Source organism: Ranitomeya variabilis, chromosome 1 (assembly GCF_051348905.1).
Source record: "Ranitomeya variabilis isolate aRanVar5 chromosome 1, aRanVar5.hap1, whole genome shotgun sequence".
NCBI lineage: Eukaryota > Metazoa > Chordata > Amphibia > Anura > Dendrobatidae > Ranitomeya > Ranitomeya variabilis.
In genome coordinates, this window is record NC_135232.1 from 456,932,385 (window position 1) to 456,943,232 (window position 10,848).

The following is a 10,848-nucleotide window of genomic DNA, read 5'->3' on the forward strand; positions in this document are numbered from 1 at the left end:
AAGCCGGGACGTCACTGGAGGCTGGACACGCGCGCTTTTTAAAATACGCGCATGTCCAGCCTCCCGTGACGTCACGGCTTGTGATTGGTTAATGGCGGCCATGTTGCCGGGACGCGGACCAATCACAGCAAGCCGTGACGTAATTTCGTCACGGCTTGCTGTGATTGGTCCGCGTCCCGGCAACATGGCGCCGTGACCAATCATAAGCCGGGACGTCACTGGAGGCTGGACACGCGCGCTTTTTAAAATACGCGCATGTCCAGCCTCCCGTGACGTCACGGCTTGTGATTGGTTAATGGCGGCCATGTTGCCGGGACGCGGACCAATCACAGCAAGCCGTGACGTAATTTCGTCACGGCTTGCTGTGATTGGTCAGGGCGGCCATGTTGCCGGGACGCGGACCAATCACAAGCCGGGACTTCACGTAACCAAGTAAAAGCGCGAAATTTAAACAAACAACGCTGCCGGTTCCCTCGCTGAGGTCCAGGCTGCGTCGGAGAGGTGAGTATAGCAATATTTTTTATTTTAATTCTCTCTTTTACACATTATTACATTAATGTTGTTGCGATACCCGATACCCGATACCACAAAAGTATCGGATCTCGGTATCGGAAATTCCGATACAGCAAATATCGGCCGATACCCGATACTTGCAGTATCGGAATGCTCAACACTACTGTAGACATATAATTTTACAAGCTTGCTACATATAATAAACCTATAACCTTTTGTTCCTTTCATGTGGCACTAAAGGGTATTTAGCCTTGTTTACCAAAGTAAATACATTTTAAAAAATGATGTGGGGTCACCCCTATATTTATTAACAAGCCAAGGTAAAGCAGACAGCTGTGAGATATTATCAGGCTGGGAAGGCCCCTGGTTACTGACTCCTTCCCAGCCTAAAAATACCAGCTCAAAGCCGCCCCAGAATTGGCACATCACATTAGATGCTCCAGTTCTGGCGCTTTGCCTGACTCTTTCCGATTGCCCTGGTGCGGTGGCAATTGTGTAATACTAGTTGGGGTTGATGACCGCTGTGGATTGTCAAAAATCACAGTTGTCATCCACTACTGGAGTTAGTAATTGAGAGTGCCCCATATAGTGCCCCACAGTATAATGGCCTCATATAGTATGCCACAGTACAACGTGCCCCACAGTATAATGACCTCATATAGTGTCCCTCAGTATAATGTGCTCTACATAGTGCCCCACAGTATAATGTGACCCACAGTATATTAGCCCCATATAGTGCCACATACTATAATGACCCCATATGGTACACCACAGTATAATGTGCACCACAGTATAATAACCTCATATAGTTCCCCACAGTATAATGTGCCCCACAGGATAATGGCCTCATATAGTGCCTCAGAGTATAAGGACCCCATATAGTGCCCCACATAGTACTCCACAGTATAATTGCCCCACATTGAATAGATAAATAGAATATATAGATATCCTGTAGACATATAACTTTACAAGCTCGCTACATATAATAAACCTACAAACTTTTGTTCCTTTCAGGTGGCATTTAAGGGTGTCTAGCCTTGTTTACGAAAATAAATACATTTAAAAAAATTACGTGGGCTCACCCATATTTTGAATAACCAGCCAAGGTAAAGCGGACAGCTGTCATCTTGGTATATGACCCTCATCATGTCTCTCTATCATAATCCCCATCCTGGTATATGTCTTCATTCTGGTATATGTCCCGCATCCTGATGTATGTTCCACTATCCTGGTATATAATCCCCCATCTGTCACGACACAGCTGTCAAGTGACCTGGGGCCAGGGGCTCTATTAATGGCCCTAACCCTAGGGGTCTCCCTAGCTCACCTGTTTCCTGGGATACTTCAGATGGCGAAGATGCCGGGGCCTCCGCCCTTGCCTTATCTCCTAAGTTAACTCTTCGTCTGTCCCCTTTCTCCCACCCAGGGAAGCAGGGGCGCTACTATGCACTGCAGTACACAATTCGACAAACAGGGCAACAAAGACAAAGGTAAACTGAAGACTCCACACAAACAAAATATTCACTCACAAATAACAGAGAAATCCAGCAAGGTGTGCACTTCACTTCTTCTCAAACCAACTTTTCTCCCTCCTTTTGTCATGCAGCAAGTTCTAACTCTGACAAAGACTAGGAAATAGAGCCCAGATTTTATAGGGAAAAGGAGCGGCTAACCGAGCACAGCTGAACATAGGAATAACATGGCTGACTAACCATCTTCTGCTGTAAGAAATAAACACATTTAATAAACTGGAGAAATGCTTCTTCTCAGCGGTGGAATAGGAGCAACCAGACGCTGCGGTCCTCTGGCTCCACTACGTTTCGGTTACCCCGTAATAACATCCTTGTATATGTGTCTCCATCATGATCTCCATCCTGGTATATGTCCCCATCCTGGTATATGTCCCCCATCTTGGTATATGTACCTTAATCCTGGTATATGTCCCCTCATCCTTGTATATGTTCCCCATATATTCAATGCATAGAAAAAACAATAAATGCTTGTACTCAGCTTACATCACAGCTAAGGCAACCTCAATACAAGAGATGCGGTCAGATGGCAACAACAGTCTCTTAGGTCTAGAGGCTGCCATATTTGAGATGTGTTAGTGTCGTGCTCAAACACTTACACACACCCAAATGCAAATGGCAGCTCCCAGTGGCTGCAGTAAAACCTAATAATAAGAAAGTACTAAATTTAATTTTGAATTTAAAATAATTGATCATAAAATCAATAATTGTTAATACAAAAATAAAAATCATGGCACCTTCCCTTCAACAATGTGCACTGAAAAATCTATAATAGGTCGCTCAGTGTACATAAGCTGCTACTGTTCTCAGTATTGTGAATCAAGCATTCCTAGAATACTCATTCATGATAAACTTTCTTTGTAAATGGACCTTTACAGAGAAGGTATCTCCTGCAATACAATCGAGCACGCAAAACTGCACACTCAAAGAAGCCCTTCCATTAAAAGGGCTCTATCACCACATTTGGCCTATCTAAACTATTAATATGGGCATACAGGCTATAGAATGCTGGTAACAGTCCTACCCGTGTGTCTCATATCTCATGAGTTGTTGTTGAGAAATCTTTTATCACTTTATATAAGTGACCTCTTCCAGGCTTCGGGGCGGATAGTGCCTTGAGATAACTTAGCCCCCTGAGATTATTTTACATGAAGGAGGATTTCCCAGTGTGAGACAAGTAACTAATACAGAACTGGAGAATAGTGTTGAGCATTCCGATACCACAAGTATCGGGTATCGGACGATATTCGCGGTATCGGAATTCCGATACCGAGATCCGATACTTTTGTGATATCGGGAATCGGTATCGGGATCGATATTAATGTGTAAAATAAAGAATAAAAATAAAAAATATTGATATACTCACCTCTACGACGCAGCCTGGACCTTACCGATGTAACCGGCAGCTTCCGTTCCTAAGAATGAGCACTTGAAATACCTTAGATGACGTCGCGGCTTGTGATTGGTCGCGTGAGCGGTCACGTGACCGCCACGCGACCAATCACAAGCCGCGACGTCATCTAAGGTCTTTCAAGTGCTCATTCTTAGGAACGGAAGCTGCCGGTTACAACCAGGGCGCGTCAGAGGGTGAGTATATCCCTATTTTTTATTTTAATTCTTTATTTTACACATTAATATGGATCCCAGGGCCTGAAGGAGAGTTTCCTCTCCTTCAGACCCTGGGAACCATACAGGATACCTTCCGATACTTGGTGTCCCATTGACTTGTATTGGTATCGGGTATCGGTATCGGCGATATCCGATACTTTTCGGGTATCGGCCGATACTATCCGATACCGATACTTTCAAGTATCGGACGGTATCGCTCAACACTACTGGAGAAATAAAATTTGCCTTCTTGCAAAAACATTTTTTGCTTCTCTCTCAGCTCTGCTGTATTAGAACAATATTGCAGCCCTGTCTGGCTGTGACATGGAAGCTGAAGCTAAGAGGAACCTAGAAATGTGTTAGGCTACTTTCACACTTCCGTCTTTTCAGATCCGTCACAATTCGTCGATTTTTGAGAATGCAGGATCCTGCAAAAAAATTAGCTGGATCCTGCATTTTCCCATAGACTTGTATTAGCGACGGATTGTGACGGATGGCCATCCGTTTCATCTGTCGTGCACTGGATTAGTCGTAAAATAGCGGTCCGTCGTACAGAGAAAACGTTCATTGTAATGGTTTTTGTGCACGTCGGAAAATCGGTCAGCGACGCATCCTGCGCTGCCCGTCGTCAGCTACAATGGGAGCCTATAGGCGCAGGATCTGTCGCTGACCGCCAGGAATCCAGCAACGGATCCAGTTTTTCCCTACTGAGCATGCCCGGAAGGATTTTTAAGTCCGGGAAAATCAATCTCTCTCTCTCTCTCGTCCCCGGACATTTTATGTCCCGGATTTTCTCTACGACGGATCCCTCATTACACTGGATTCAGGGCTGCCACTAGGAATTTCGGGGCCCCATACTGGCAAAATTTTCGGGGCCCCCTTGAGACTCCACCCAGGCTCCACCCCAGCTACGCCTCCACCCCTCGAACTGTCCACAGCCCCACTGCTCTCTCTTGGAAAAACTCCACTTCTCACCTATCACATATTAACAGTTCCCATCACCAGATCACACATATAACAGCAGCTTTTGGTTTAGCCAAAAGATTTTTCTAATCTGCCACCACGACACAGCAGACTCTTTTGGCCGGGCCCTACGCTACTGTAACAAATATGCAATACAATTTAGGTATATTTTTATTTATTTTTCAATTTTTAAAATGACCAATAATATCACATACAAGGGACAAATACCACCACACCATAACCAGACACCATATTACCACCACAGTGACCGAATAATACCACATACAAGGAACAAATATCACCGCATCATGTCCAAATCACATATTGCCACCACATGGTGGTCAATGTTACCACATACAGGGAACAAATACCACCACACCATGACCAGACCACATATTACCACCACAGTGACCGAATAATAGCACATACAAGGGACAAATACCACCAGACCATGACCAGACCACATATTACCACCACATAGTGACTGAATACTGCTGTAGTAATTATAGGGGATAATTCAGGAGACTCTTTGCGTGGAACAAGACAACAGGACACAGTTTTATAAGTGGTAAAGTTTATATTATCACACGGTGATAAGCAGGTGCAGAGAGAAACTCAAGTCCACAACACTTGGTGCAAATAATAAACGCAGCTTAACAGTCAATAGGAACTTCAGAGGTAGATGCAAACAAACAGAAAGTCTATGAAGCACAGTTATTCTTGAGGAAACTTGACACGAATAGATCCTTGACTTAGTCCAGACACAGATAGATATGCTATTAGGCAGTTCAAATCATATCTTAGCTCAACCAGGGAGGCCTGGTTAATAGTCTCAGGTTTTGCAGAGCAGAAACAGCTTACATGTCCAGCAAATGCAGATGGAAGTAACACGAGCAGCAGATGAAGGAGGATTACTGAACACTGGTGTATGCAGCAGGAACTCAGAGCAGAGTGGCAGGATCTCCAACACAGGTTCACAGGAGCAGGTGCAGGTGCAAGGCCAGGGAGTAATCAGGAGCTGGATGCAAAGTAGAATAATCTAGCACAGACTGAAGGCTGGGGTGGAGTTTTATAGCAGGAAGACAAGTGCACATGAGACCAAAGACGCCATGTTGGAAAAGGGCAGTAATGCACAAAAGGTAAAAAAATGTTCAGAGTCCTGACAACTGCAATACTGATCATTAATAAAAAAAAAACCACAATACTAATATCACCATATGTGCCATTATACACAGGAGATCTGTACTTAGTATGCAGTGTCCGTGTACAGGTAACACTGACTCACCAGTGACGTCTCTAGATGAAGTCCTTCAGCCTCGATTTCCATCTTCATCTAGCACAGATCACCATCACGTCTTCCAGCCAGGACTTGTCTCTGCAGGAAATAACACAGTTATCTAGAGCTCCTCTTGCAGAACACATTGCTTATTTTTTTCCACAACTTCTACACTACACCAGATGAAGAAAAAAGGCGACATAGTATCACTCTACACAGTAACAGGATCGCCCCCCCATTTAAAACAGTATCCTCAAAAAATAAAATAAATACATCACTGCAGTAATAATATTCCTTAATTAGCCCCTATGGTAATAATATCCCCCATCCTGGCCCATGTCTCATTCCTGGCTCCAGCCATATGTTCTCACATTCTGTACCCATATGATTTCCCCATCTGTCCCATGATCCTCACCCATCTGTCCCATGATCCTGCCGCCCCATCTGTCTCCATTGTATCCATCCTGCCCCATCTGTCTCCATCCTGCCCCATCTGTCTCCATCCTGCCCCATTTGTCTCCATCCTGCCCCATATTCCTGCCCCATCTGTCTCCATCCTGCCCTATATTCCTGCCCCATTTGTCTCCATCCTGCCCTGTGTCTCCATCCTGCCCCATGTCTCCATCCTGCCCCATATCCCTGCCCCATCTGTCTCCATCCTGCCCCATATTCCTGCCCCATCTGTCTCCATCCTGCCCCATATTCCTGCCCCATCTGTCTCCACCCTGCCCTATATTCCTGCCCCATGTCTCCATCCTGCCCCATAGCCCTGCCCCATCTGTCTCGATCCTGCCCCATCTGTCTCCATCCTGCCCCATATTCCTGCCCCATCTGTCTCCATCCTGCCCTATATTTCTGCCCCATTTGTCTCCATCTTGCCCTGTGTGTCCATCCTGCCCCATGTCTCCATCCTGCCCCATGTCTCTGCAGAAGCCCCAGAGTCCTGGTCGTTGCAGTACTGTGGCTCCGCCACTATGGGGAGCTATGGTGCGTCTGATGGCACTGAAGGAGTTCATCTGATCAGGTATCACAGACACCAATACATTTCACAGCTGGGCCTCCGGGGGGAGCTAAGGGTGCTATTCATTAGGCCACTCCCCACCATAGTGGGTAAACTGGGGGTCAGGCAGGAAGTTAGATCAGAAAGCTGACTGGGTTGGAACCAGGCAACACCTTGTGGCAGAGGGTGTTGTAGGGGAAGATACAGTAGGGTCTCTGTCAGGGGTGGGATCCTGACAGAGGCTTGGCAACAAGAACGAACGTAACGGGACCGTGCCTGCTCCGGGTAGCGGCGGTGCCCAAGAAAGGATTAGAAGACAGATAGATTGTGCTGAGTGAGAAACGAGATCACGCAAAGGAGAAATACCAGTAGGAGTCGTGCTGTAAGACCGAAGCAACATCCTACTGAGGCGCACTACCGGTGGCCGGAACGCCGAGGGAGTAGAATAACATTCAGCTTCAAGCAATACTCCAAACAGCGGCAGGACAGTCAGTTTAAGGCGGGCTGTCTAACACATATCACCTATGCAGTCTTGGGGGGCAACTTGTCGAGAGGGGCGACTCTAGGGTCCCGGAAGAGCTCCGAGCCTACCCGTCAAACGGGTGCCGTCCCAACCAGAACACCAGGGAGGGATGGAGGATTAGCAGAACATCATCTAATCGAGTTGTGAGGGAACTTAAGAAACAGACACAACAGTTGTGGGGGACTTTCCGTAAGCACAGCAGGGGAGGACCACAACACATAGCGCTAGTAGGAAGGCACCGATTTCCACCTGTGAAGAGAACTCTGGAGGTGCCATTGGACCGGCCGGACTTGCGCAGCCTGGTGAACCGTGTTCCGGACTGAGGACTCAGAGATCTTCAGTAAAGAGGTAAAGAGACTGCAACCTGGTGTCCTCGTTATTTACTGCACTGCACCACTACAGCGTCACCACCATCGTCCACACCTGCTATTCACTGAGCGCCCCATGGCAGGGTCACGGACCAGGGCCTAGCCGCCGTGACAACCCCAGAGCAGAGACTCAGAGGCCCGGTACCGGGTACCCCTTGGCCCTGCGGCGGTGGGGGCGCTACATCTCCATCCTGCCCCATATCCCTGCCCCATCTGTCTCCATCCTGCCCCATCTGTCTCCATCCTGCCCCATATTCCTGCCCCATCTGTCTCCATCCTGCCCTGTCTCCATCCTGCCCTATATTCCTGCCCCATTTGTCTCCATCCTGCCACCGTGTCACACATTCTACCCCCTGTGTCACACATTCTGCCCCATGTTTGCATTCCTGCCCTGTGTCTCACATTCCTGCCCCCTGTGTTTTCATTCCTGCCCCTTGTCTCACATTCCTGCTCCCTGTGTTTTTATTCTTGCCCCATCTCACATTCCTGCCCCCGTGTCTCCATCAAGCCCCTGTGTATCCCATCCTGCCCTCTTGTCTTTATCATGCCCCGGGCTTGCCGCATTCAGTAAAAAAAAAAAGCAAAAAACCTTTCTCCTTACCTGGCCGGGCTCCAGCGCCGAAGTCCATCTCAAGCATTTCAGTGCGGAGTCGCCGGCGAATGACGTCCGTGCGCGCTGATGTCGCTGCCAGCCTCCGATTGGCTGGTAGCTATAACTGTTGCCTTGCGGGCTCAGACACAGGTTCAGTGTACTGTCTGAAGCCTGCCGCTGGGGCCCGGGCCCGATGGGCAGATGAGACGGAGCCCGATGCGGGCCCCCTCTGCCCACCGGGCCCCATATGCCAGTCACGACCGTAATGCCCTGATGGCGGCCCTGACTGGATCCGTCGCACTCGTTTTTCCTTATTTTCATGACGTCCGTCGATACGTCATTTTGCTGCACCACGACGGACCCCACAAAATGGAAGTGTGAAAGTAGCCTTAGTTATCAGGAGAGCAGAGAGCGGCCATTACATATCAAACTGGTAACACTGGTAATTATGTCACATCACACTGGTAACTCCCCATTATATTTAAAATAATCTCTGGGGGCAGAGTTATCTCCAGGCACCATCCACCCCGGAGCCTGGAAAGGGTCACTTATATAAAGTGATAAAAGAGGATTTCTCAGCAACAACACAGCTGATATGAGACACACAGGTAGGACTATTCTCAGCATGCTACAACCTGACAATGGTGCCATTTTTTAAAAACAAATTTTGGATTATATTTTAACTACTTAACTAAAAAAGAACCTATACATATTTGGTATCTATGAACTCATAATGACCTGGAGAATCATAATGGCAGGTAAGTTTTAGCATTTAGTGAACTTAGCAAAAAAAATGATTGTGAAATTGCACTTTTATTTTGCCATTTCACTGCACTTGGAATTTGTTTCCAGTTTTCCAGTACAATATATGGTAAAATCAATGATGTCATTCAAAAGTACAACTTGTCCCTCCACAAAACAAGCCCTCACATGGCCATATTGACGGAAAAATAAAAAAGTTATGGCTCTGGGAAGAAGGGCAACAAAAAAAAAATGCAAAAGCAGAAAACACAAGGTGGTAAAGTGGTTAAGATCCATTTACATTGCTAGATTATCGTGAATAAGTGTTTTGCAGTGTAAGGAGGCTGCTAATCACGCAACAAATGAGCAAAATATTTGTCAAGGGAATTAATTTTTAAGCTTGCTTACAAATCATTGTTTTTGTCAGCGATTCGTCCTATGTATGCATGACTTGCATTGCTGAGAACAATGGTAGCCTATGTACACTAAAAGATCTATTACAATCTGTGCACACCCTTCAGTGCAGTCTTCCTGTGTTAACAGACTACAAACAACTGCCAATGGTTGCTGGTGGTCGGTCCATGTATACGAAACCTTAGCCAATCACCTAATTAGTGTATGTTACTGGCTCAATTTTTATACCACCTACACCTGATCATAATCTAATGTATGGGTGGCTTTCTGTCAGAGACGAAATGTCAGGACTAGTGATGAGCGAGTACTAAAATGAATCGAGCAAGTTGGACTCTTGGACGGGCTCGATTAAAGTGAGAAGTATTATGAAAGTCAATGGGAATCTCAAGCTTTTTTCTGGAACACCTTGACAGGAGAGCTGGAGGGGAAGGATAATCGCTAAAATGGGTGAAAACCGCGTTCAAGTGGCATGGGAACAGGATGGAGTAGACACCTGGTAGCCTCTTCGACTCCCAGGTCCCTGCTGGGAACAATGATGTCAGAGTACTACTCCACTTTTACAGACTGACAATAAAACATACAAAACCAAAGATAACATGGATTTTACTGGAAAAAAAATGCTAGGAAACATTATTTCCTGTCTAATGAATTAAAAAGAGAAAAAAACCACTTCCTCCACCCTTTAATAACTGGGCCATCTCTCATTGTAGTTCTGTTGCCTATGACTACAATAGATGACATAGTAGAGGAGAAATTAAACTACACCCACCAGTAGTCACAGGTAAAAGTAATTTTAACATTTTACTACTTTACCTGGGCATGTGGTGTGTGTAACATGGTCAAACATATCCTGCTTCACTTACGAAAGAGGGACTCTGAAACTAACAAAGCCTATGTGGACAAAGCAAGAGCTGCCAAATCTTAGAAGGAAGAGGGATTCCACTAGACCCTGTATTAGACATAAAGGATGGCCTTATACACACTCTGTTAAATTTGTTAGGTAGTGGAACTCCTAGACTCATAAAGCCTATCCATTAAGTGTAAGGGCTGCCAAAAATTAACCCCTTCACCCAGTGGCGGACACAGACAGCTTGGGGCCCCTGTGCAGGAAATGTGTCTGGGCCCCCCCTTTTATGGCGACAAAGCTACACATATATATATATATATATATATATATATATATATATAGCCATACACACATACATGTATATATTACATAGTCTCCTTTATTATGTATATTGCTGTCCCTTATTATACAGTGCCCTCTCTTGGTATGTACAGCACCATCCCTTACCTATTGGATTTTATAGAGCCCTGTTTT